We start from the raw sequence: 27,102 nt of genomic DNA, 5'->3' as shown, positions 1-27,102 counted from the left end.
AGCCCGCTCCCCGCAGCAGGCTGAGCGTCGGCATTCCTCCATCGGGGGAGAAACCAGTTGCAGCGGTGGGTCAGGCCGCACGAACACAGCCAGCACACTTGTGGCCATTATCATGCAGACAGGAAAGAATGCACTATCTGTTTTTTTGGCCAAGAGAAATTAGAGTTAACATTTAACATGAGGGAACTAACTTCAAAGGAAAGCCAGCTGGACTCGAATAATGGGAGATGAAAATGCTAACACCAGCACAAACTTGCAGGTGGTCATATTTGGCTGAAAATAATACATCCGCAGTAGATGAGCCGGCTGTAGAGCAATGCCTGACAATGCTGCTGGTTGCAGTGGAGCAGGAGAACGGTTTCAGGGGTGTGCTTGCTGAACACACACTGGGGCTAGAGATCTCCGTGTGTCCCTGCACAGCCTGGCAGCTCAGGGCACCGCAGCACTGACTCTGCAGCCCCAGCGTGGCTTGGAAACCTTGCCCTGCCAGACACAATGCTTTAGCAAATAGTTTGGGAACCAGTGATAAAGTAAGAAAAAAGCTATGTGCACCATTAATAGAGCACTTGAAGGATTTTCCTGCATCATTCTTTGCAGTATGCAGACTGGCAAATAAGAAAAGCATTCATCAGACCTAAAAATAAAATATATTCATCGTTTCCATGAGACACCCTGCTAAAAGCTGGAGAACGATGTATTTCTGATGGACCGAATCTCGGATAAATCTCGCCTTGCGTGGCCTCATAGCATGATGTGAAATGAAAGCCCGCTCCTTTCTAGCTCGGTACCAAACCACTCAAGTAGACAGGGTGCGATTTCATTCAGTTCATTTCTGAAACTATCCAGGAGATCCTTTAAAGCTTGTTGATAACAAATTGCTGACTTAACATCTCCTCCTGTCAGCTGGCTACTTCCTACACAGCACATCAACTGCATTTTACTCAAACACTCACGTTCCCATAAATTACATAAATTAAATAAATTCTGCTCAATTTAACACAGGTAAAATAACTATACACATTATTATGAGGAGTATGAGTTGGAAGCAATGAGAGAATGCAAAAATCCTCTATGCAACTGATTTTTGCTAGATTTTTTGTTGTTTAAAAGGTGGGTGACTACAGGACAATATTTTTGTCCACACTGATCTTACTGAAGAACTTATAAACAAACAGCACCCATAAAACTTGGACAGAAGTAAATGTTCACTCTCTCTGTATAGTGCAAAAACAATCAGCAGATTTTAACAAATGTGGTTCTTCTCTGTGACTTCAACTTCAATGCCACAGACAAATGGCAAATAAAGGGTAGCAGCAGTCCCTAGGGGAACAGACTCCAGCTCTATTAAACCCAAATGGAAGTGATTTCTAAGGGCACTGCACCGGGAATGCCTTTTCTCTGGTGGCCATAGATTTAAGGCTTGTTTGCAAGAGGACAGAGCCCTTCAAAGGTCTGAGACCCTGCAATAATTATTTTCATGATGTGATGTGCTGTATTATTTAAGTACAAAATGCCAGAAATAAAGTAAGCCATAGCTCTGTCCTTCCTCAGGGTCTGAAACAACTGCCTCCAGCAGGAGTTACTGTTCCATAGGGTTATATAGAGTAATAACTATCCAATTCATTATTGAATTTCTGAAAAAAATTCTAATTACAAAGCCACTGCTTATCCTACTCTTTTTATTTTCGAAGACAGCAAACGTTTCATAGTTATCCGTTACCAGAAGCCACAGACAGAGACCTGAAAAATTAGCTGTCTGAAGTTTCTGATTCTGGTAAGAATCTACCATATTCAGCATGTGAATTTACCTGCTGATTAAGCAATGAAGTGGTCTAAATTCCTGCCTTCAGCCTCAGCTCCCTGGTAAAGTAGACTGGCTGCAGAGAAATCCTGTCAGCTTTCTGCATGTACGGAACAAGCCCAGAAATATCCATAATGTAAGGAAAGGAAAACTATGCAGTGGGAATTTTAAAAGGAATATGGATAAAGACTAACATAGAATATAAATATCCATATAAAATGATTTTAAGACAATCTTGCATAAAGCATCAGGGTAAGATTCAGAAGATTTGTTGTGCTGCCTGTTTTTAAGTATATAAGTGTACCCTTATTCGTTAAGTAGATGATGCTAGTTTTAACAAATGAAGCTGGATTAATTTAAAGTATTTAAAGTGATCAGCAGTCCTTAGGTTAAAGAACGTATGTCATTTTCTTCTAAGTTTCTGCTTTGATGAAAATACACTGCCAATCTGGGCTCCTCTGTGCACGCAGAGAGGCTACCTGAGCCTTTGGCTACCTGCCCTAGGAGTGGCTGTGCCAGCAGCTGCAGCAGGATTAATGAACAGCAACCTTCACAGAGATGGATTGAGGAGGTCAGGAAGACACCAGCAGCCCCGACACGTGTCATGTATCACTGTCTGCTCTGCCGCTTCGGCCCCCGCCCGACGCTCGGAAAATGGCCAAGCGTGTCCAAGCAAGCCCACTTAGGGGACTAATGGGTAAATGCATAAAACTATTAAATGCATGAGAATCCTCTTCACCAAATGGCGATATGTAACGAAAGTTTAAACTGTTAATTGAATAAACCTCTTAAGGACAGAGTGCATCAACACGGGCTGTTTAGCAGTTCACCAGTTACCTGTGAGGTTACTTTGGAGCCCAGGTGCGCAGCAGGGACCTTCAGCGTGCTCAGGGCTCGATGCGCACCAATGGCCCCGCTTGTGTTTACAGCACTCAGGCTCAGCGCCGCGATTACTCCTGCAAGGTGCTCTCCTCTAATTGATTTTCAATGCAGAAAGGCTTAAAAACATTTTCAGCTTCGTGTACAGCCAAAAGCAAAGATCTTCCAAGGTACCGTTGCTCTGGGCTGTGGCGCTGCATCAGCCTTGGGAGCGGATTCACAAAATCCCCCTCCTGTAGGCTGGTTTGAAGACACAAAGGATGAGCTAAGAGTAAACCAGACATTTTCCGCATGGTTTTATTGGTACTGATTGTTCTTGGTAATGTAAGCATGATGCAATGGGGCACTGGCCGGCTCCAGTGGCTGCACAAGGAAAACCCCCGGCACGCCAGCACGAGCTGCGGCACCGGCTCACCTGATGGTCCTGGCACTGTGCTGCTGCATGAGAGGCTTTGGGCCTCTGACTTAAAAAATAAAATAAAAATCTAAAAGCAAGCTTTATTCAGAAGGCTACAAACTAGTTGCAAAGGAATTCCCCAAATCCCACATTTCAGTTTCACACACCTGATCCTATGAACTCTTTCTGACACAAACTCTTGTCCTCACCTTTGATATTTCACAGGAGTAAAACCTTGCCATTTTTAAAACCTGTACTGCGGTAGTGACAACTGAGGTTTTGTAGCTATTTCCTCAGCAAAAACTGGCTCTGGAGATCAGCACGCTGCCTTGGGCCTCCTGGTTTATCCTCACCGGAACAAGATTACCGCCTCATAGAACAATTGCAAAGCTACAGTACTATTATCCTTTAAACAGTGAAAGACGAGGAAAATGATTTATGAAAAATACCATGATCCTTCATGAACAGAGCCTGAATGACAGCAATTTCAGAGACAGTAACTAATCTAATGTTGCATTATAACAGCACAAAGAAGTAGATTTGGCCACTGAACCAAAGTCATTAAAGATTAGACCGGCTGGTTTAACAGTTAGGAAATGTTTTTGCCTATCTGAGCACAGGATACAATGAAAGTCATTTTATGATTTAATGTCTCCGTTGTAAACAATACGACTTTTTGGATAAATCAATGGCTGACATTGACAGGACAGAAAACTTACTGAGCTGAAGGCAGCACTTAAATCCGTCTTTCCAAAGCTAAGCTAACAAAACCAGATTCCATCCCCAAAATAGATCTGTGTTAACGTATATTAAAATGTTACAGTAGTCTGTAACAGTACGTTTTTTTTTTTAATTTATGCAAAAACCGTACTTATTTATACCAAAGAAAAATCTACCTAATTGTCCTTTATATTAAAAAAGGGAGAAGACAACAATAAAAGCTGAAAGCTATAAACCGGGAAATGCTAACCAAGAATGGTTTTCGTTAGGGATCCCTTAGTGCTAGGTGCTAAAATGCAGCTACACGCTCTTAGGCAGAGAGAGCCTTAAAGTCAGGCTGGAGAGGTTAACTGCTGGCTTTATTAGTGTCTGATCTTTGCATTGCTCCTTCCCATCGCCTTTATTGTGGGGTCGCCACCGGGTTGCATTCAAGTGAAAACATTTTGACCGTGTCATCAAATCTTTTGCAGAGCATCCAAGCTCTTCTGCTGCTGACAAAGAGGTGAAATGCAGGGGCGTGTTTTGTGGTGTCGGAATGAATTGAAAACAGCCAGCTAGCAGACATCTTGCTGGTTTTCAAGAGACTACAGACATCCAAGTCTCTGTGTCCACAAAAACAAAGAGTAACCACAAGGCATCTGACGCCAGCGAGAAGGCTTAGCCTTCCCTTCAAAGTTTTGGCTGCCAAATGCCAGTGGAATCTTAACGTGTATGTCAAGGCAAGGGATTTCTTTCTTTACATTACTTTTTTGAAGTATTAGCTGTGGGATATCCAGTGATATAAAATATCCAAATGCGTTAAAAATAAAGCAGGTAATTCTAACTGACAGTGCCTAATTTTTAAGACTTTATGCTGGAGTATGCCCTTCTAAGTTAACGATTCAATCAAGTGCCATCTTCCCCATTTTAAATCTGTTTTCTAAAACCTCTTCAGTCAAATCACAGGTTTGTTTTTGCAGGAGTTACACCCGGCTATCTACCAGGGGAGGCAGCAGACGCGGGGCTGCATCCGTCCTGTCCCCTGTGCTATGGAGAGAGAGAGCAGCGCTCCAGTGCCTGCTTCTCTCATTTTACATCTGTCTGTCGCTGTAGTCTCTTATTTTTCCACATTACTGTTTACTGAAATGATTCGACAAATTAGTCACTGGCCTTTAACCCTAACACACACATACGTTTATGTATATACACGCACACAAATGTATTTGTATCTGTATCTACATATTACAACAAAGGAGAGCAACCTCAAAGAAAGCCCGCCAGCAGCAAGGTCCTTTCCACGTTACAGAAAGCTTTTGTACTTTGAGACCTGTGTGCTGTTTCAAGCATATTAAAATGGTGCACATACAATAATTCTTTGCATGGCGGCCAGTAGCATCACCAAAGCGAGACCTTCTCTGTATGTAGAACAGTCACAGGACAGCAGATAAAAATCTTCGAGTGTAACGAAGTTTCGAACATTGCAAGCTCTGTTGCTAGTCCGGATGGATGTTCTTAATTCATACCCACAGTAAGAGGTGCTCTCTACTTAGTAAAAATTTTAAGGAGGGACAGGAAACTATTTCAATGCCCAAAAAATAGAGCCTCTGGGATGGAAGATCACTAAATAATACCAATTGCTCTGTGGCACTTAAGTCTCCAAAGGGGAATCCAGGAAAACAGTGCTGGACTTGGATCAAGATGCTATACTGCTATGAATACACTGGGATATTGTTAATGGGACATAGGGAACTCAAACATAAATAGTGAGTGGGATTTTCCTTGCATTGGCTACAATACATATGTTTGTTCAAGAAAAAAATAGTTGGAGCAAGAAGACATGCACGTCTGGTGTTGAAGAAAAGCCTGTTTGTGTCAGACACAGTGGAGAAATTGTTCAAGAATAGTCCATCTTTAAATGAAGGTCACCCTAACAATGTTGCCAAGGTCCATGTCAGATTGGATTTTTGGCTGTGTAAGTGCCAGCAGCACAAGTAAAATCCGCCTTGGTTTGAGGTTTAAACATGGGTATCTGACATTTCACTGCGTTTTCAAGAATTGGTTCAACTTCTTTATTTGTCACCAATGGTGCCATTGATCCTCATACTTCCTCAGTTCCCTTTGGGCGGGCTGTCTACCATACAAGAACAGTGACTGTACCACACAGAAATGTCAGGTAAGAAAACAGCAGCTCAATTCCAGTTAAACGAAGAGTGCAGGAAGAGCAGCATTTGTCACCATTACTGGAAAAGGCTCTGAATTTGACCCTGGGCAATAACAAATGAAAACAGGTACGAGTAAGAGATTTAAAATGTTTCCCATCTTTGTGTTGTGCTAAATATGCATCTACATACACGTGTATGCATCTTTCCATCACGTTACAGGCAGACGATGTCCTCTCACGGCTCCCTAAGCTTTGTGCTCAGCTCCTGGCCACGCTCTCACTTCTCCAACATCTTTTACAATTAAAGGTAAAGACTCCCTCCAAAAAGACCGCATTTGTGTACAGATCCTACGACCTCAGAGACACTTGTAATTCATTACCAACATTTTTGACTCATGACCTCTTTATTTGGAGTTCCTGATTTTCTAATTACACATTTCTAATTTATCATAATCTGAAGTGCTTCAAAAGCATTGCAAATTCTGACACCACTGTGGGCAACATATTTCAAGGAAATATCTGCACTGATTCATATTCTTTCCCCTCTGACACCAAGAGGTTTATGCAATTTAGCAGTAACAGAACTGCTAAAATTAATGGCTGAAGGGCAAGCCATTTTCTTTGTCACATTATATATAACGTTTTGGTTCAGTAGAAGAGTAGCTGGACTATTCTGATTCTTTACTCGTAGTTAATTACAATTAAAAGTAAGACTGTAATTACTTTTCTTGTAAACTTTGGCCTTAACTGCTGAGCGCAGCAAAACAGAACGAGGCTTGGTTAACCTCAGTGGAAAAAATAAAGCTTTCCTTCTGAAACAGCTAGAGCATGGTCAATCAGGAGGAACATTTCTGGAAGGGTGAAACAAAAGAAAAGGGAGAGCTGGTATCAGAGCGTCCGCTTCTGGACCGACCATTTCTGAAACCAAAGTGCTCCGGGAGGGGGGCGCAGACGCCCCGAGCGAGCGCGCAGTGCGGCAGCACGTGTAACTGGCTGTGCTGACAGCTGGGACGTACAGCCAAGAAAATTCAATACCAAGCTTCCCCCGTTTCCCTGTCTCACTTTTTATTTATTTTCATAGTTTACTGCTATTGTTTGCACAGGGAAACCAGCGGCTCCCTGTGCCCGCTGCACGAATCTCAAAGGGCTTCACCGCTTCCCTGGAGCCAGAGGTGCTGCAGGCTGGACAAGCACCAACTTTACGGGCTCACTGCTAACACTTTGCTCAGGGGAATTCAAAGTTCTGCGCTGCAGTAAGACCACCGAGTCCCTTTTTCAAATACGATCCTTTATTTCTCTCTCTGAACATGGGAAGGGCACTTGAAGGCATTTCTAGCTTCAGAATAAGGACTGTCTTGTGCATACACAGGAGCATCAAAGAAAGCAGCAGCTTTCCAGAAAAAAAGGTTTGAATGCCAGGTTGTTATGTCCCTGAGCAGGCCCATTGAAAGAGGTTGCCCTGGCCACTTTTGAAGCCGCAGATTTGGCTTGCCAGGAAAGAACAATCTATAGGAGAGGGGGAATATATCTTGGTTTCATGCCGGTCTGTGCCAGGCCCAGCCCTGACTCGGTGCACAAGCCAAGAGCTGGCATTCCGAGCGCAGTGAAAGCTCAATGGCTCGCATTAACTTTCCGTCCAAAGATGACAAACGCTCCATTGTAGCGCGGTTGCCTTAAGACAGACAGACAGAAGGAAGGAAGGAGGAAAGAAAGGAAGGAACTCTTGAAGACAAAGTTGTTCTTTGGTTAGTAATTACAGATATTTAGAGATTGGAATTGATAGCCATAGGAGGAACTTTTGATTTCCAAGTGTGTAAACGCTTCCTGATCTATGATTCAACATTGAGGATTTTGGAAAGCACAGTAAGACTCAGAATAGGCCCTGCCATAAGCACAATTATTTCTGATTATTTTTGAGAGAGTATCCGAAATGTAAGTACATTAAAAATTCCATTTCTACAGAATTAATTAATTTTTAAACATTCCATTTCTACAGAACTGTTTTGTTTTTTTTTTTTTTGGTCTTTTAAAAAAATCTTTACAAGCATTTGTATATAGATTTAGTAATAATAAGTGTAGGAGGAAAGAAACATAAAATAACCCAAATCCCTGCCCAACAAATGCTGCTAGTACATAAACTTTATAAATACAATGTTGGCAGATTCCGATATATAAAAAGGTAGCTAAAAAAAAGTAAGAGCCATAAATAATGCCAAGTAATAAAGGAGGTGAATGTTTTTGTTATTAGATTCTTTCATTGTATAAATCTGTTTAATAAGCTGGCTAGGAATCATTGATAGAAAACAGACTGCTTGTGGTGTTACAGATCAACCTGTTCTAAATGTTCTTTCCTAAACTCTATGCCAAGCAATACTTTTTACAAATACAATTTAAAAATTGAATGTTCTTTCATCATCCAAAGGGAGCAAATAGCATTAAAAGTCAGAATGCACCTTTTGAAGAATGCGTGACATGTGTCTGTACCAGCAAGGCAGAAAATCTTTGTTTTCAAAATGTTTAAGACGGTTTGCTGTGTGTTCGGAGTAATTAATACCATACATCTGATTCGTCAAATGTGATTAGTGTATGTGTAAAACTCTTGATTTAACAGTCTTATTCCCCAACATATGTGTATTTTTGGAAAGCCCTATCATATATTTTTCTTCAGAAGTTCATGTAAAAAGTATGCAGTAACATTTCACTGTAATGAAAACTAAATGTTGTGAAATGTTATTGAGGTCAGTGATGGGTTTGTGACGTTAATCTTTGTACACTATTGTTTCTCATTACTGTGTGGTATTTTTGGTTTTCATTATTACTAGAGAAAAGGACAGAGAAAAATGAGACGTCGTAACCCAAATAAGGAAAAAGGAATAAACACTAAAATGCAAAAATGAAGATAATAAGAATAAAAATAAAGAGCCCATTAGGACGTTATTGGTTAATAAGTTGCTGAAGTTAAAAAACTAATAAACAAACAAAAACCCAACCGTTAAAGTATTAAAAAGCAGACAGGCTTTTCTGTATTATTACCGAATAGATATTCTTATCTCTGCTTTATGTTTTTTTAATATATATTTTTTATTGCTGCATTAACTTCTACAGCAGGTGGTTTAAGTGTGCAGCTCTCAATATATTATCTCAAAATCATTTTTGGTTCTGGCCCTAATTTTGATCTCACGGAGCACAACTCAAACAGCTCCAGTTTCAACACGTTAAGGGTTGCCCGACTTCAGGAATGTCACCGAGTGCTTCACCAAGCCGTGCTGAGGAAGGCTCTCAGGTCTGCAGGAAGGAGGCCCTCCCAGGAGGACGGCCCACTGTATCACCACTAATAGCAACTATTCACACAGGACACATTATTTTGATTTGAGGTGAATGTATCTACATCGAGCGGTAAAACTCAGCTGAAATAAGAGCAAGAGTGTCTCTGTCTAGGCAGCCCGCTCATGTGGATTTCTGCCACGTGCCCGGACACGATGCCCTGTGCACCACGAGAGCTCACAGCACCTCCCCGTCCGCTTCCTCATGAGGTCGCAGGGCCGGAGCCGCTGCAGCTGCCAGGACAGGCAGCAACACACTTCCACTGGCACGATCCATCACCTAGAGCCCAGATTAGGAGGTGTAATTGGCTTCTACACCATATAGGGGCTGAGCATGCAACTGACTTCAAAAATTGAAATGACCCCTTTTGCAATTAACAGCCCGATCTCTAATTAGACTGAGATTTATCAAAGGGAACTCCTGGAGAAAGTGAAGCAGACAAGAAGGGTAGGCGTTTGGCAAGACCTGTAGAATCAAAACTCTACCTTGCCCATCAAACTAATGAGGTGTGCACCGAGTACTTGAGGGCTCATGGGAATAGGATACAGAGACTTTCAGCTCTAAATCACCAGTTTAAATCCAGCCCGGTTCGTCATGATTGAAAGTAGTTACCATCTGTCACTGCCGCGGCCTACAAGGAATCTGCCGGTGGTGCCACCCTCGCTCCTCTGGGAACCACGGGCAGCACGCTCCTCCCGCCCGGCTCTGCGCATCCCCACTGCTGTGATGGGCAGAAACCAGGGATGGGGGAGAACCGACACGGACCAAGCTGTGGATCAGCCTCTACTGCAGGCAGGGAGAGCGGCTGGCTTCATCCTGCTGCAGGCCCCAGCGAGGCGTGGAGGCTTCAGAGCGCTTGGCCTGCTGCTCCTGCTGCTCCCATTTTACTGCTTTACCATACAGATGAGCACTGTTTATGATAGCTGCAGGAATGCAAAGATTTCCTGAAGTGTTGTGCACAAACATTATAATATAATCCTCGGAGCTTCAAAGCCAATCCCGACAACTAATCCCACAGATAAACAAAGCTAAATCTCTATTTGCCTGCGAAAATAATGAGCAAACATTAGGGATATCAGTGTATTGAAGGTCTCCAATCTTCTGTGGGAAGATCTCGACTTTCACCCAGTTTATACTGTAAAGCCCTCATCTATGGTAAATTACAAAATCTAATTAAAGTGAGGCAAACTGAAGAAGGTAAAACCCTTCAGAACAGACATGCTGCGATTCGGAGCTGGGCGAGTCTTCATTTCGAAGAACCATTTGCAAACCTTGTGCTTCCTAGCATGGCACTTAAGCCATCTGCCTGGTCTAAGTGCTTCTTCATGTTGTATAGAATAGATTTATAGCTCAAATCACTACTTAGGGTATTACATTATATGTAAAATTGTCCATGACATGCTCGGGCTCCTTCTATAGTAACAACATTAAATGTCGTCCTGTCCCAAGAGATACTAGGATGGGTTTAAACTCCATTGCAAGAACCCCTCCACACAGACACCAACGCATACATGTGCTATGATCTTTGAGGCAATGACAAGAAAGAGAAGCAACACTCATGTCACACTGGCTGGCCATAAAGAGTGGGCATCCTTACGGGAAAAAGGAATTAATCTGCACAGGTGTCGCTCCAGCAACTGATGATCACATTTCAAATCAAACAGCGCAGCAGCAAGAGAATGAGGAAAAAAAAAGCAGAGCAAGCTTTTTCATACCTCAAAGTAGTAGCCAGAGGTCAACTGAAAAATTAAAGAAGGTAACACACTGCAAACTAAACAAACTTCGGTTCTTTCCAGATACTTGGCAGTGCAATTATCCTTAAATCCAGGTCCATAAGACGTGGGCAATTTCATGCATTCCCGTAGGACTTGCTGTGTGGATAATGTTCCTCAGTGAGGACGCCACAGCTGAACCCAATGTATTCGTGTCAAGATTTTCCAGCTCATGAGTCTAAGAGCCTCTCTGAAATATAACCAAGACATGGCACTAACAAGAAGCATTGCTGTGTGACTGCCTCAATGAGGTTAATTGTCGGCCTGCATTACCCCTGCTCTTATCGGTATCATTTTATTTAGTTCTAAAATGTAACATCTAATTCCAGTGACAACAATAAATACCAATCAAGTTGCAGTACCAGGGCCAGAAAACCATAAGCCACAGCAGCTATAAAACAATTCCTGCAGCTCATGCACTGCGATAGCAAAGTTCACCTAATATTCTGGTAACGGAGCGAGCGTTCGGTCACTCCCACAACCAACGAGCACAACTACGTTGGGTTTGTGAAAGTGTCCCTCAGTGTCACCAGTCTTCTGAGGAACATGACAAAGGCAGTCTCACTGCACTTCACCTGGTGTTTCCTAGCCAAGGCTCTGGCTAAAAGCAGCTCTCGGAGGGGCTGTGGAAACCCGGCTCCGGTAGCAGTAAGTCTCTTCGTGTAGCGACAAGCACTTCGGGCGTAAGCAAACACTGGGAGCTGATGACGTGTCAGATATACGAGTGTTTTCTTTATCAGTAAATGTTTGCTGACCGGGACTCCCCTGAGTTGAGGTTTCCTCTTTTTTCTCCTTCAGATTTATTGATCTGAGCTGATAATGGAAACTCTACTTTTTTCATCGCCAACAAATAGAATCAAAGAGAAAACTTAGTGAACAAGTGAGAAAATTGGTGGTGGTGGAAAAACATTTTCCTTAAAAAATTAAGGGTGGGAAGTGTCAGTGTGTTCAGGAAATTACACGTCAAAACTAGTAAAAACATGTTGAAGTGGACATTAATAGATGCTTAAATCATCCTGAAATTCTTAAGAAATACAAATCTGTGTTACTATGAGAAAGTAAACACAGTTGGAGAATGAAGCGGTAAGGGAACTACTCTTGCCTTCTATTATCAAATGAAGTCCAAGCATTCAGTAAAATTACATTCTGAATTATTCTAAACACATGGAAATCATGGAATAAAGAGCCTCTATTTTCACTTGAAATGGTAATAAATTAAAATTTGGAATCTTTCTGCACAGTCTAATTATTTAAAAACAAAGGAAAAACCAAAAACTCAATTTGCTTTTATTGAATTCAACAGCAAAAGAGCACAAAATCAAATTTATTTTGGGACCATACAAGCCTCCTGTTCCAACCATCCAGACTTTCTAGCCTCAAACTCCAGTGTACATTTCACCTACAGTAGCGTTAAAGGATCAGGCCAAAATGCCGAGCAGTGATTCCTGAACTGGATGAAAACAGACTGTAGTCTTACAGAAGACTACAAAATAAGGTTCAAGTGAAACATCTAGAACTTGTTTCTTTGAACTGTGTGTTAATCTGACTACAATTGATTGAACTTTAGGTAAACAAAGGACTACTTGTAGGATCAATGATGGCAGGATCTAGTCCGTACTGCGGAGTCATGCAGTGTCACGGACAAAGACAATTCACATCTTAGTTACAAGAAATGAAAAGATATATACGTATTTATATAGATGTCATCTGAAGGAGTAACTTGTAGATCTGGCAATTGCAAACAGGTTTAGAGATCAAACAGAAGGAGTTTGGCTGTAGAGACCCAAGTTCAAGGATCTGTTCTTCCTTTGCAGGAACCATGAGCCTGACACAATGCCTGAGCGGAGCCCGAGCTGTACGTAACACAGAGCTGTACTCATCTCGTACTGCAACAGTACAGGGGAAGGGAAACACCAAGTAAATCCCTATGTGCTAATCTGGTAAATGTTATAAAAAGGTAAAAAAAAGAAAAAAAAAAAAGTAGTCCCGATACTTGCCTGGTTTATCTCACTTCAAAGATCACGGGGGAGGGGAAGAAATTCTGAAGATGCCAGGAGAAGCTATTTTTAAAAGCGGTCATGGGACTGTGAAGTTGTACATTTTATAGAAGAAGCGTTACGGCATTTTTGGCCATCCCACATCTCAAACCATAATTCTTTCTAAAAGCTATTGAAGAGAATTAATGACAAGCGACTTTGAGACTGAAAAAGATCTGATCAAGAAATGAGACAGAAAAGGTGGACGCAAAATAGGTGCTTGTGCTTCTGCCACCGTCAGGATGGGCTGGGGTCTTCCACGTTTTGTCACTTTACCTGCAATCCCACCTGGTCGCAGCCCTGCGTGCAGAAGGAAGCAGGAGAGGAGAAACAGAAAAGAAGAGAGGTGGCTTTACGAGGCGGCCCCTCAGAGGAGAGCACACGGCTCTGAGCAGCACAGGGAAGCTCAAAGCCTTTTTTCTCTGCGCCAGGAGCTGAGGATGGTGCTCGGAAGCGCGCTGTCTGCCGCGCTTCGCTTCCAATGAAACCAACGGTAAAGCTCGCTTGACTTCAAAGGAAACTGAATTAGGCCAATGTCAAGAGCTTTCAGAAGTCCCACCCTTAAATCCTCAGCACTCGTAACTCTTCCTGAAGGGAAGCAGACAGTCAGACCCACGCATATTCACAGGCACTGGAGACCTCATTCAAGGGACTGCACCTGGATGAGCCCCAACAGGGAGTTTATCCTACTGAGCCTGATTTTGCCCAATTTTCAGATCTGGGTGTGAGAAGCACCCTGGGATGTGACAGGGAGAGGAAACCCAGCAGGAGAGGCTACTGGGGGCCTAGAGTGCTGGGGCTGGGGCCCGCCAGCCCCAAAAGGCTGCAGGGTCTGGCCCCCGCCTGCATTGGAGGAGGACTCCCATGCAACAGAAAATGCTCTGGGGGAAAGTCCATTAAAGAAGTCTCTCTTTGGAAGACCTGCTGCAATTTCCTCTCCACTAAAGTTCCTTTCCCCAGCCCTGGAGACACACCTCTCCGTAGCTGCTCCTTATTATGCACTTTGCATGCAGACCGTGCAGCACCGTGCGACTGAATTTGGTCACGAGCCTGGAGAGCAAAGCCTGCAAACAGGAGAAGGAATGAATGGCTCTGGGGTGCAGGACAAGGCTGCGCTCGCCTGCTTCTCAGTTGGAATTAAAACTTTTTTTAAAAGTAAGAACAGACGTTAAAGCCAAATTAGATATGCAAACATCCGCTGAAAAATTCCTCCTTTCTCAAGCACAAATCTGCAGGAAAAAAGAGGAACAGCCCTCTCAGGCACCTCCACCAAGCGGCTCTGAAAGCAGCAAAAGCAGCAACCGAAGCTGGATGAACCCAAGCCCCACAGCTGCACCTTCTGACACAGAACTGACGCACACACTTCGAAGCACTCCTTGCTCCATGTGCTTCCCAAGGAGGCTGCCGGCACTGCTGGGGCAGGCTTCATGCTGCGGCGGCCCACGGCAGTGTGTAAGTCGCAGGTTCAACTTGAGAATGAGGGCATTTTTTCCCTTGTCTGATCAAGGTCAAAACTATTAAAATACCCTTAGGTTCTCAGTCTAGTGAAATGAACTGGTAATACATTTGGCAAGTTAATCTGTGGATTGCCTTCTCACATGAGACCAGCTGTTGTGTTTCTAAGTACAAGCAGTATTTACCTCCAATAATGAAATGACTGAATATAATATAAAAAAAATAAAAAAATCAGTGTTCCCTTGCCTACTGCACAGTGCTGGGTTACATTTACAGTTCTAATAAACTGATTTGTCAAAACCGTCAGAATCAAGGATGATCATCTGGATACCAGATGAACTAAAATACATGTAATTAGAAGTTGTCCATTTGTTCTCTTTTATCTCCCACATATCTCTCTTTTGCTCTCAAATATGTGTGCATGTTTATCTATAACTAACCATTTAACTACGGGCCTAAAATTCAGTCTTTTTTATTACCACTTTTACTGTAGTATAACTCGAGTCAGTTCTTACTTCATAGTGCACTCATGCAAAATAAAAATCTGGTCGTGTTACTTTAGTATTGTAATGTACAGCATGTGCACACGGACACAGTACATATATGAACAGATGAACACAGGCAGGCAATATACATACACACGCAGACACACCTACAGTCGGATATAACATGCTTCCAAAAACAAATGCAGATTTGGCTCTTTTATTTAAAACCTCATAGCTGAAAATTATAGAATGAAACTTTCTAGTTCATTTCCCAAAGAGCAGGGGCTACTTTTTCTCCCTGTATTTATTACCATGGAGAGGAGGTGTAGCTCCAGGACCGCACCCCTACACAGGAACCAGGGCTTTACCCATGATCTGCACCAGTAAGGTAAGCTGATGCTGAACAAGTCATTTTACCTCCTTTCTCATTTTCTATCCTTTGAAAAACGATGTTATAAAGCACTGGGGGGCTACTGGTTAAAGTTTATAAAAGCTTAATGCTCTCTTTTCCAATATTTTAATATAAGCAATATTTCATAGCATGCTACTTAAAGTATATATGGTACAGGACAATCTGAACAGACACGCTCCCTGCCTTGCAGAACCTCTGACAGAAAACAGAGGGAACAGGACATAGGAAAAATGATAAAGGAGGATGTGGGAGAGATTATTAGTGACAGCAGAGGAGGAAGAACTTCCTGGAAGATGTGTGTTAAGAGGGGATCCAAATGAAGGGACAATATGCTGGGAGACCTTCTGCAAGCTTGAGGGAATGGATATGTGTGAATGTGTAAGAAAGGGCAAGGAAGAGAATGTGAATGAAAAAAGATGTAAAAGTAAAATAGTGCACGAAAAGCACCCTGGGAAGATGCAGCACCAGAACGTTACAAACGAGTTCAAATTCTGTGGGAATTGACCCTAATAAAGAGTGAAGGGAAAAGCATACTGTATTGGGGTTTTCTGCAGTCTGCCTTGGAGGAAGGGCAGGGCTGAAATACTAAGACCAGTGGCTACAGTAATGAGAGGTTTTTAACAATCTCTACTAACCAATCAAAACAAACCATTTCCATAACGTTGGGGTGCAAAGCCCACTATCCAAATGTACCTGAAGCACATCCTGACTAAACTTACCCTAAAATACTTATCTGCAAGTGGATTATTACTTCCTTTAAAAAATCACAACTTAATGTCAGATCTGCTTCAGACTGCCTCTAAAAGCACTGGCTTGAGACAACTCTTTTTTAACGATTTGACGTTAGGCTGCACATCTTTATTATTATTTTTATCTTTTTTTACTGATAAAGAAGATGTCTCTATACAGCATCTGTACAGAGTCATCTGGGGTATCAGGTTGGTTTATAACATCCTGTTCAGATTAGCCATAAAGATTTCAGTGGACACTGCGAAACACAGGGATGCTGCTGTGGTTTCTGAACTGTACGAACAGTCGGCTGTTAAACATAAAAGTTATCTGATGATGATGATAATTTCCAAGGCTGCACAGCCGCTTTATCCATAGATCCCAAAGCTCTTAAGAAGGGGAGTCACACCACTGCAAGCTCATTTTGCACAGAGGGAACAGTTTGCTGCGCCCCAGACAGCCACTTTCCATAAGGCAGCAGTTCGTGTTTCAAGCAGCTATGTTCCAACTAGCAGCATTATTAATAAAGGTTTTCCTTCTGTAACTCCTCTTCTACAATCTCATTTGCACACACTAGTATATGCAAAGCCGAGTAAATGTTTACCAGCAGAAGGCAGGCAACTTGCACGGCATTTCATACAGGTGGTGAATAAGGCACCTCGCTAATACGTTCCAGTGTAGGGAGCACCTCCTTCAAGGTATCTGAGATGTTCCTATTTATAAAGCTGTTGCAACTGCTCTGAAATGTAACTGCCCAATATCTAAGCCAGAAGTTGTTCATCTCCTTTCTTTGACTCGTAACTAAGCACTCCAAAAGCAGAAAACACAGCATAAACACTGGAGGAATTTAGCGTTTTGGACACTGGAATTACACATCATCATAAACTTATCTGAAGAAGAAATGTCCACTGACTGCTAACAACAGACAAGAAAACAAACAAAACCCTTTTCTGTTTGAAGATTCAAGTATTTTTAAACTTAAGCTCCCAGACCAGGCACTCAAAATGGCCCTCTATTATTTAATCAGATGAGGGAGTCCTGTCTCCACTGAAGCCAGCGGCGGCTTTGCCAGCGATTTCAACGTATCCAGGATCTCTCTGTCTGAAGTGCAGCAGAGCTAGCACAACTCACACTTGTCACTGAAGATCTGGAGATTTTACTCTCGCAAAACTCCCAGGACTTGCATAAAGACCCCTGATCTGGTTAGTAAAGCTGTAATTTATTCCACCCCGGCTCTGCTACCTGGAGAGAACGAGCTGCTCGGAGGTTACACACAGTAAGTAACCATTGTATACGATTTCACACTCCTGCTTCCCATGCCAAGCAAAACTCCGATTTCCCATGCGTGCAGCTCATCAGAGACTTGGGCTTTCAATTCCACCGTCACATCGATGCCAAGATCTCAAGCAGAGCGTTACAATGCTTCTGTATCTGGTTGCCTCGTGGCAGGTACCGCACAGACAAACATATTAGATCGTGACAGTCATGAAATCTATTATATGTAAGCTAATCCACAGAGAGTAATAACGGTGAATTAAAGGAAAACTTTAATCACTGAGAGGAAGTGCTAAGGACATTCAAAACACCTCGCAGGACTAAAAATTTGCAATGCTGGCAAAAAAGTCCTCTGAGAGATTATAAATCAAGCTTCAAGTGGAATGATTTAGTGATAGGTATCAATAAGAAAAGACAGATCCCCAGTATGCGAAATGTAACTACAGACCGGGAGCTTCCCTGCCATCTCCTCAGGGCCTGGGGATGACAGGAAACACCTCAGAAATCTAGCTGAAAGGAGAACAATTCTCATCCTCGATGCAGTTTGAAATTAACAATTTTATATATATTTTTTATTTGTTAGCTGTACTGAATCAGGAGAGACAACAGACCTCAGGAAACGAAGACTTCTTAATCCTAGCTGAAAATAACCGAACTATGCCGGTGAGCAGGCCCAGGGCTCAACACCAGATGGAAACTCAGTATTTTGGTGACCGAAAGCAAACCCCAAGGTGCAGACTCATCCTGCCTTGCTCCAGGCACTGAACTGTGGACTAATCCGCGGGCACAGCTCCTGCATGGTTCTTAAAAGGACTGGAGAAGATGAGATCAATTCAAGCAGCTTTCCTCAGGTGCGTAACCCATGTGGGATGGCTGCTGGCCTCAGGGCATTCATAAACACCTATGATTCTTCCAGTTATTACTAATAGTTCACTTTTACTGCCTCCCACACGGTCATTTTCAAACACTTTATGGAAGTAGTGTTATTCCCAGTTTATGAGAAGGGAAAGTGAAATAAATTATAAAAGCAGAAGAATCACAAATAAAACTCCGGTCTCCTGCATCCCACTTCTGCCTCCTGACCCCGAGATCTCATCTTTTCTGCCATGAGTGAATTTTTAACTGCACATACCAGTAAGAGACTAAATTTCAGATGTTATGCCCTCCCCCATTCAAAACGCTGTGTTTATGTACAAATTGGGCCTGGAAAGTCAATGTTCCAGTTAGAAGAGATCCTCCCTCAGGACAGGCACACCAGGAGGGGATGAGGAACGTGCTGCCAAAGGCAAGCTGTGCGCTGAGCAGGGCAGCAGAGTCCCTCAGGACAGGCAGCTCTGGATACGGTGTCTGAAAACGTGCGTACCGTTACTGCAGGCTCTCTAAATAGAAAGATCTTTTCCATACACGAATCCCAAATTTCTCCCTACACCTTTCTATATATTTAGCTCATTAGAAGGACCCTTTACAGAGGTGCTAAAGCAGAAAACCAGGAAGGCATACTTCAAGCCTTCCAGATAAAGCTGCAAGGCTGAGCTCCCCAAACTTCTGCGGACTTCAAAGACTTTCAGATATTGTTTAATCAATGATAGAGCTAGAAGGCCAGCTGTGTTCTTCTGTTTGTTCTTAAATGCTAATCCAAGTTTACCAAAATTGAGGGATTTTGCATCTGGGATATTTGGATGCAGGCCCACTTCTCTGGTAACCTGTCCTTGGCCTCTCCTTCCATCTCCTTGTCACGTTCCGCCCTCCCCTCAGTTGTCCCCGGTGCATTTTTAGCACCGCTTTCCCTTTCGGTTGGATCAATAATTGCTTTGTCATGCTTCATGACAAGGCCTCTCTCTTTCTGGGCTACCATGCAAGTCCACTGTGTATTTAGATATGGATGACATTTATAAACTGCGTATAAAAACTCTTCAGGCCACTCCTTAATAAATCTCACCATACATTTCGGTTCTCTGAGGCTTCCTGTGCTGTTTTAGGCATGAAAATAATTAAGAGCTTATAAGCTGATTATATTCAAAGCTGAAATATATCACTGCAAAACGGAACCTTTTCAGGTTCCAGAGATCCTTGTATACATTGCATTTTTTCCCCAAGGTTGAACCAGCATCAATCTTTTCTTTGCACTGCTTTGTCTTCTGTTCCTTTGTCTTTTACCATTTCCTATCTTACCTTTTGTGACAGCCTGAGCAGAAACAAAGTAGCATGAGAAGAAAAATAAAGAAGAAACGTGTTAGGTAAACAATCACTTGGGGGCATAATGCTGTTTGGAGCTGGCACTCCCCAAGAACAATGTTGTTTGGCCGCTTTACTGTGCAGCAGGAAATAACCTTTAGGAGCCCGTGACCTCGACCGTTGCTGCTGAGAAAAACAACCTGGGTAAAAATCGGCACTGATTTATCCAAATTGTAATGATTTGCCTGCTACCCCAGCAGCGGGCTGAGAGCTGCACGTAGCCATGACAGGAGACAACCTCTGTTCAGTGTTACAACAGAAGAGGAATGGCTGATCTCTGTTTTTGGTTTTTGTCCTTTTTTTTTTCCCCCTTACTATAGAGCTAGTCTAACAGAAGGCAGCTTTTTTTCTGAACGAGTGCTTTACATTTTTCAAGTTTCAGTCAATTGTATTTCTAAATCCTTTCAAGACAACTATTTGGGGAGCGCAGGCTCTTCCATGGGTTGTTTCAGCAAAGAGGATTCTTTCTCAAACTGCCCTTACCATCAGGGAGTGAAAACATACCGACCGCGCAAGCTCCTCGAGCCAAGGCTGACCTTGCCCCTCTCCTGCTTCACCTCTGGGTAGAGGCGAGGGAAAGAGCGAGCCCCCCAGCTCCCTGCTAAAGAGACGAGAGGCTGGCCGGGGGCACGATGGCTGCTCGGGGCCCCAGTTATCACGGCTGGTTTCTAACAGATGGCTCCTGCAACCACCGTGGCCTTTTCTCATGGTGCTCTATCTCAGAGGAAGGAAATTGAGATTCCACCCCAAATCCCAGCACATAGTTTTGAGGATTCCCACATCTTCCAAGGATTAAGTCACCACATGTATAGCCTAAAGTGCCTGCAGGACTGTAGCAAGGCACCTTTTTTAGAAGGCTGTGTAGGAAGAACTGCTAAGATGCTAAAATCCTTTGTAGTTTGCCCCACAGATATACTCAAGAAGGGATTTCAAGAGGAAGAATGAGATACAGCTCTGACGATGGGGTCAAAGAAGGATCCAAGTGACCTAAAAAAAGAGCATGTCCTTTGACTGACAAACCAAGGGAACCCAATGCCAGACACAGCCTGTACCTACCTGTGGAGCGACCCATCTGTGGATCTTCAGAATGACAGTGCTCACCAGGGGGGACACAGAAACCTTGCTAATACATGCAGGAGAAAAAAAATGGAAAGGAAACCCTGCCGAAAGTGGCTGTGAATCAAGGTGACTGCCTCCTGTTGGAAAAAGGGGGATTAAGCTCGGTTAGAATTATGCCAAAGTCTGAAATGAATATGAATGTGGACTATCATGAACAACATGAAGAACATAAAAGAAATGTGAACATACTTATCCGGGGGTTTTTTGATTATCATTTGGTTCTAAACTTTGCCACTAGGCCTGCTATCCACATTGCTCGTAGAGAAGTACCACTCCCTACCCAAATATACTGGATCCTTCAGCAGGACTTCTGGTGATGGAAAGAGAAGGAAGATCCAAGCCTAGTACACAGCTTGACTCAAAGCTCTGGGAGCTTTCTAAAATAAATTTTCTCCCTTTTTCTAAATAGTTGCCAAGACTTGGTAATATCTGAATCACCTCCTAGAAAGTAAGAAGGCAAAAGCACAGAAAAACATGGTATTATTTTTATAGGTGGAAGACAAGAACCCATCCCTAATTTAAAATCAAAGTTGGCCTATTTAAATCAGGGACAAAAGGGACAAATTATCCAGCGTTTCTAGGCCATCCTGACATACCTCTTCCACCCACCCACGAAGGCAAGCTGTGTGTGTGCTGGCCAGGCCTGCCAGCGCTCACCAAGCCACAGACTATTTGCACGCACCCACTGCCAACCTCGGCACAGAGTGGCAAAGTCCACAGGAAGCAGCCGATGATACCACAGCACGATCACGCTAGTAATCCCAACAAGATAATCACAGATGTTGTGACCCACTTAAAAATGAGTTCATTTTCTAGATATCCAATTTCAGTGGCTCTTTAGGACATTACCCCCTTGAAGGTTTATGGGCAAATGAGCTCATTCTCCAACATTTTCTGTACCAGTAATGCTGTGCTATGCTAAGTGTGAAATTAGTACATAACGTTTAATCCATCTTGTTTTCAGGATAATACTCGCTCTGCTGATACCTCCAACGTCCTTGTGCTGCTGTATTCCCAAGGAGCCAAAGCAGCAAGTCACATCTCGTGTCACCTTTCCAGTCATAAACATGGGGGTAGACAATGAGGACGATTCCTTTCACACACCAGGGCTCATTTCTCACATACCCATGTCAGTGTCACCAGGTGCCCACCTGAAGCCGATCTAATGCAACGCTGAGGCTGGCAGTGGCAGCCTGGATTTCCTAATTCTACCTACGCTTCTGTTTTTTTCAAAAAATACAATCGGCATGGAATTTTTTAATAACAAAAGGAATTCCAAACACTTACTGTAACTGTTTTGATTCTGCTTCTAGTACAGATGAATTAAAAATCAAAGATTTGCTTGTTTGGGGGATTTTTACAGTGCTAGTTACTTCTTCCCCCTATTGGGAAGCAATGGAAACCTACACGTTACTTCTGAAATGTTCTTCACATGATATTTCTGTTGTCCATTTAGAAGAGAACATTTAGAAAAGATCAAATTTCTCCTAATTACTCACTAAAACCAATTATATTTCTTCAAATCATGGCTCTGCCTTTTGAGCCCCTTCCTGCGCAGCATATTTTTCTATGACAGCAACCTCTGTAAGAATGAAGAAAAATGTTGTTTATTCCTGAATTAATATTACCTTCTACCAGGGATGCGACGATCTTTTCTTCATAAATGACTACTTTGGCTACCTTCACCAAAATATAAGTTAACTTTGTTTTTTGATCATCATATTTTCTCTGAACAGGGACATGGCCCTGGCTGACACTGTTGCTCTTTGAAAGTTCACCTAGTCAGCTGTTGAGCACTTCCAAATTAAAGCTCTGGATACAGACTGCCAGATGCTGTCCTTACATGCGAGCAGGCGTAAGGTTTCTCCCCAATTTGTTTAAAGAATGCAAATTTAACAGTCTATCTCAACCAAGGAAGCTGCAAGGCTTTTGAAAACACAATCTGAAGCTACACATGCTGAATGTCCCCTTCCGAGTGACTCCACCTCACCGCTGATGGAGGTTTAAGCAGACACAAACCAAACCAGCTTTGGTGCATCAATGTTTGCAGTTTTCAAAGATTTCTTTCTTTGCCCTACATTTGTAAATGCCTTGCACCTCTCAGGACCTCACTGCCACAGGTATCAAAGAAAGAGAGCAGCAGGACATAGCCGGTGGACGCTGAGCTGCGGCCGTTACTGCACCAAGCAGAGCCGACTGCTGCTTTGCCTAAAGAATGGGGACTTGTTAAAGCTCCAGACTTCGGGAAGAATTAAGGGCAGGAAAACAGGATTTTTTTCCCTTTAAAGTGCATTTCACTTCTTTATGTACTGTTAAAATTTCCTAATTCCTAATTGGAGCACTTTCCCTGCTCAAAACGGCCTTTATGGAAGCATTTGCTAACAGCAGCAACCCCCCTCCAGAAGCGCACGCTCCTGCCCTTCATAGCTGACGCTTTATTCACTCTCTTTCCAACCCGAACTACCAAACCGGTCGTTGGTTCCCACTTCTCCCAAAACCACTTTCAGAAAAGAGAAGGAAAAAAAAACAAAAAAAACCAAAAAAAACCCAACAAGGCGAACCCCTCGCCGAGTGATCTTTCCCAGCGCTGCCTGTGTGTGGTACGAGCGCCCAGCCCGGCTGCGCAGCGCCGGGGCTGCTCGGGCCCGCCAATCCGCAGGGCTATGGCAGGTTCTGCTTTTTCCGAAACGATCTCACCAGCTGCAGCACATTACTTGTGGCAACTTTTCCTGGATCTTAAATGGGTTTTGAAGCCATGCTGTCAGCTGCCTTCATGTCACCCCACTATATTATGATTGAATCTCCTGTTCCTTTTATAGAGTTGTTCTCTCCTAATAAAACACTAACTGCTGGTCTGAAAGTCGGCTTCGGGACCACTGCTCACGGCCTTATGATAACCTCCTGCTCTCTTCTTTTCTCAGCTAAAAGCTACACTTGTGAAATGCTAATCGCCGAGGCTGTACTCTTAAATATTCATGCATCCAGCCCCAGAAATTTGCTGTGTTTATACAATTCTTGACCCCACCCCCATTTCTAGTTATTTTAAGAGCTCATACTTTCAAACTGGGCAATATTCCTGAACACATGAAAGAACACACAGAGTACAAACAGCTATAAATGAATATCTGCAATTCATTGCGGCAGCCGCCTACAAAGGTGATACCTTCAAGCTGTTTGTCAGAATAAACTAGCAAAAAAGCTGTTAGTTGTCAACTTTTGGATAAGATGCATTGCAAAACAATATTCATTTTCCCTGGCAAATGCAAAACCACATTTTATAGGTGTGAACTATGTCCAAACTTCAAAACTGTACCATAAATGAACTGTGAACGGGTAGAAAAACACTCTGAGCATGCCTGCAAAGAAGCAAATTACTTTAAATGTACAGAATTAAAATAATCACAGTTTATTTTTAATGCTTAAGGACTAAAAATATTTTCACCTTCCATCCTACTGCATTTGAACAGAATCCATCAACAAGAGCTTATAAATCTGTTATTCTTAATGGGTTTCATGCCAATGTTGTGTTTAAAGTCATGAGACTAAAAGAAAAACTACATTCCTGGGGCATAATGCTGCACAGTGAAAAAGAAATGCTTCGCTGCAATCTAACTTGACAACATTTGTTGTTGGGATTTCTAGGACTTTCATCAGGGATGTTTCTAAAAGAATCCCGTCTCGCAGAAATTGTTTTTGTCGTGGTAACAGACTTGACTATTAATGAGAAAACAGTAAGAAGCTTTAGTGTCCTAATGGATACTAAATGACCTGGAGGATCTGAAACACTTATGTGCGGAAAAAATACATACGTGCAATTCCTTTGGCTTCAAGTATTTGTCAGCTGGGATGCAATGCATTAAGTAAGATAACTGAAGTCATGTGGGCAAACGACAGCATTTTATGTATAAACAAGCACATTAACTTTGCACATTAAAAAATATAATATCCTGCTTAATGTGACTTTCACAAATCAGAAGAAAAGCAGGTCATAACAGTGGTGCCTTAGGAACCTCCGTATGTCCTCGAGACAGCGAGGCTACGAGCAAGCACTGACATTTGACACAGATACAGCTGTTTAAAATATGTCTTCATCACAATCAGATGGAGATAAAGACAGAATAAAATTCAGCCTGAATAAATCCTAAGTTGAAAAAAAATTAATCTAAAACCAGATGCGGCAGAACGTGCAAAAGCAAAGATGCAAATTTAATTTTGCAAACCTGGAAGGAAATCCCAGCGAGTGCTCGCGCTCGGTCCACCTTTACTGAGAAGTTACTCAAAATCAACAGCAATAAATATTTTGAAGGAAGAAAACTCTGTAAAGTCTATTCATTTTACTTTCTGAAATGGTGCAAAAATGTTACCTACTCCCTGTACGGTTATTAGTCTCAGTAATGTAACATAACAGATACTTTCTAAATCCTTTTAGGCCTTCTCCCCCTCACTGGAAAGATCATCATTTTTTTATTTCAAAGTGGATTTAATAAAGAAAAGGAGTGCTGTTAAAGTAATACGTGAGGCTTTGACATTAAGCAGCGCAACCCTGCAGAGTCGGCAAGAACAGGGTCTCTAATCTCCCGTGATTTATAGAGGGCTCTTCCTTCATCTCTGCACTCAGGGAGGGCCAAAAAGTTTAGAGACAGGCTGGCGTCCCCCTGCTCCCACCGCCAGCTCCCGCTGGCCGGGCTGCAGGCACAAGCCTTTAACCACTTCACTGCTGGCTTCCCAGGCACCCATTAAAGGGCTCTTTATTTATTTGTATTTATAGAACAAAGTGATCTCAGAGTTAAGTAATGCCTACGGAGGTAAATGTTTATGTCTGTCATCAGAAATTTATAAGCAGAGAAGGAGAAGCTAATAGGCAGAAAGTAAAGACCCAAACTGTGTAGTGTTTGATGCTCATCTAAGTAAGCTCTGAAAAGCTTCGAGTAGAAACACATCTTAATTAAAAACTTACAAATATATACAGTTAATTTTAAAGCTAAATAAGTGAATTACAGATACCAGACAGCCTATTACCAACTGGAGAAGAATGTTTGCCTTATACTGGCTCAACGTTACACAAAAGTTCAAAGAATATGTTTCCAAACACAAACGCAAGAAGCTATTAGGCTCTCGTCACAAGGCAGAAATATCTCGTTTTAATGGATTTCAAATTCATCATTTTTTAGGGAAATGACCAGTTACTTCGGCACTGTAAAACCTTGTAAGCCTCTGCTACTAATCTAAAAAATTGAAACCAGTTCTAATATGAGCTTGATACTGGGAGATTCACGTAACCACCGGCAATTCAATTGGGTCAAGAGGATTAGATGTGGCAAGAATAAAACTTAAGGCTTCCGTGAAGTTGTGCTTAGGCACTCAGACACCTTTCCCCGTGTGCGTGGCTCCACTGAGACCAACAGAGATTATAACCAGGGCCCAGAATTCAGGTGACTTTCTTCCCTTTAGGATCAATGTATACGTCTGTACCCAGTGGTGGCTCCTCAAAGGAGCTCTTGCCCCTTGGTTCTGCACCTTTACTGGGCCTTTCACAGGGAAATCTTGGTCTGTGACGAGCACTTCCAGGAAAAGTGAGGATATAAATAAATAGGAAGTGAACAAGTCCTAAATGGTAGTGACAGACACACAAAGCAACAGCAGCCTGGCAGCCCTCAAGAGACCCTGTAGTGTCAGCAGCCCTGTATTCATGTGAATACAATGTTAATTGGTTTCCACAGAAATTATATGAACATGCAGACCAAATTTTGACCCATTTGAATGCTATGGGTTTAATTAAGCTTCCTCTACATACGTATTTGATGGAACATTTATAGAGTGCCTTCTCCTTTCCTCAGATTCCAGGCAATGCCAGCAGAGCAGGACTCCTACAAGGACAAGTAGGCTAAAATTCATCGTAACGCCAACACGTTCTGATGTTCCTGGCTGGGAGATCACAGGGAGAAGCCATGACACGTGCAGAACTGCCCTGCACTCTTCCAGCCCCATGCAGGTAGCAATGGTATCATTTACCTGCCAATACTTGGACTGGAAACTTTCTGGCCAACGCAGGTTGCCCTTGAAAGCTGAACCCTGCACAAACATGTGTTGGACATTTTAGTTTTTTATATTCATGCTAAATTACCCTACACTGTCTTCCCTAAAAGGTCGGGAAATGGAAATATTGACATACTAATTTAACATTCATTAACCAGCATATTGCAACCTATGCAAAATATTGGCAATCAAGATGCATTATTTTGAAGTTTGCTGAATTTTCCTTTGAGTGATAGAGCTCATTCCTTCTCTCTCCTCTTGCTGGTGAGGCTGAAATTCCTCTGTGC

At 42.6% G+C, this 27,102-nt stretch overlaps 1 protein-coding gene across 15 annotated transcripts in view; it reads right to left on the bottom strand.

Annotated features, from left to right (window-relative positions):
- The window catches only part of BCAS3 (BCAS3 microtubule associated cell migration factor), a 357,470-nt gene that overhangs the window by 54,991 nt on the left and 275,377 nt on the right, over positions 1-27,102 (bottom strand). The window contains exon 24 of one of the 15 annotated variants that reach the window (XM_083806824.1): positions 7,939-27,102. This exon is cut by the window's right edge and continues 27,822 nt beyond it. The exons of the other annotated variants lie outside the window; for them this stretch is intronic. The gene's annotated coding sequence lies outside the window, so the exon portion shown is untranslated. Of the gene's footprint in view, positions 1-7,938 lie in introns of those variants that run through there. 15 annotated transcript variants of the gene reach the window in all.

The sequence above is a fragment of the Anser anser genome, assembly GCF_964211835.1.
Source record: "Anser anser genome assembly, chromosome: 20".
NCBI classification, from domain to species: Eukaryota; Metazoa; Chordata; class Aves; order Anseriformes; family Anatidae; genus Anser; species Anser anser.
The sequence above is the reverse complement of the archived record's forward strand: the minus strand, read 5'-3'. Positions and strand labels throughout refer to the sequence as shown.